This window comes from Carlito syrichta, unplaced genomic scaffold (genome assembly GCF_000164805.1).
Source record: "Carlito syrichta isolate Samal-C Ts95f unplaced genomic scaffold, Tarsius_syrichta-2.0.1 Scaffold304715, whole genome shotgun sequence".
Classification (NCBI taxonomy): Eukaryota; Metazoa; Chordata; class Mammalia; order Primates; family Tarsiidae; genus Carlito; species Carlito syrichta.
Genome location: NW_007248811.1, coordinates 332,311 through 334,171, shown reverse-complemented (window position 1 = coordinate 334,171; position 1,861 = coordinate 332,311).

Genomic DNA, 1,861 nt, shown 5'->3' with positions numbered 1-1,861 from the left:
AGAGGATAGCGCTCTTTGGGGGCAGGGAAGGCTGTGGTGTTTTCTTGCTAGAAGGCTGAGGCAGGTGTGGTGCCCATGTCACTCCGTGCCCTTCCCAGCAAAGGGTCTAGGCATGGGAAATTACGTTTCCTTTCTTCCATAGTAGTACTGCTTATGTCCTAAAAGAGCTGGAGGACAGAGATGTCCATATGAACAGGGTCCCGCTGACCCTAGAGCTTTCAGGGTGGTAGTGGAGTTAGACCACTTTCTCAAGCATGGTTCAAACCCGGAGATGAGCCTTAATAAGGAATAGCATCCGTTACTCATAAATACTACAGTAATAAGAGTGTAAAAAGACCCGTTTGAAGATCATTTGGCCCAAGCCACAGTTTACAGATGAGGAAACTGCTGTGTTCTTCATTCATCCAAAACTAGTTGACTGTCTACTATGTAGCAGAATTATATGCTAGGGCCTGAAAATACAAACCTTTGTAAGAGAGGATTCTCATCCTCCAAAAAGAACACTTATTTTGGTAAGGAAACAGGAATTTAAAAAAAGAAACCACAAAACTTGTCCAAGTTCATAACCAAAAGTCAACACTAGAACTCATATCTTTATACCTCTGCTCATATGTCTCCTCCCTCGCCATTCCTCCCTATTTAAACCATGCACACTATATTTTTCAAATGTACTTGCTCCCCCCGGCTAGCACTTTAATCTTGAATTGTACCCCCACATCTTTAAAATAAAAATAATAATAATAAATGTTAAAAATGAAAAAAAGAGAAACAGCAGGGTACATGCCAAATGTAAAAAAAAAAAAAGAAAGAAATGTTGACAAACACCAAGTCTCAACCGTTTTAAGTAAATAATTATTAATGAAATGACAAAAAAAGAAAAAGTTCAGAAAGAAGCTATTGAATTAGTCAGGCATGGTGGTGCACGCCTGTAGTTCCAGCTACTTGGAAGGCTGAGGCGGAAGGATCGCCAGAGCCCAGCAGGTCGATGCTGAGTGTGCCACTGCACTCCAGCCTGGGCAACAAAGTGAGACCCCAACTCAAAAAAAAAAAAAACCACTGAAAGAAAAAGTCTGCCATACCACAGCACTGTAAATTCCATCATCAGGGCTGCATATCTGCATCTCATTTTCAAAAATTCTCTCTCTCTCTTTTTTTTTTTTTTTTTGAGTTAGAGTCTCACTCTATCACCCAGACTAGAGTGTAGTGACACGCTCATGGCCACCACAGCCTCGACCTGCTGGGCTAAGGCGATCCTTCCACCTCAGCTTTCCAAGTAGCTGGAACCACAGGCACACGCCACCATGCCCAGCTTAAAAAAAATTCTCTCAAGTTTCATTATTCCTGAGAAGAGTTGCACAAATATATGCATCAAGCCTCACTGGAAAACACTAGCCCAAAGGAAAAAATAAGTCTGGGATTAAGTACTAATGAAAGGTACATTTTACAGCCGGGCTCGGTAGCTCAGCCTGTAATCCCGCGCCTTTGGGAGGCTGAGGTGAGTGGATTGCCTGAGCCCGCGGCCACTGCACTCCAGTCTGGGCGACAGAGTGAGACTCCAACTCAAAAAAAAAAAAAAAAAATACATTTTACTACAAGAAAAACTACAAAACATTGTTAAAAGAAATTGAAGAGGACACAAACAATTGGAAAGACAGTCCATACTCATGGCTCAGAAGAATCTATATTGTTAAAGTAACCAATGACCTAAAGAATTTACAGATTCAGTGCAATCCTTATCAAAATACCAATGACATTCTTCACAATAGAAAAAACACTCCTAAAAATTTGTATAGAACCACTAAAACCTGGAACCATAAAATACCCCCAAATAGCCTCAGCAATCCTGAGCAAAAAGGACAAT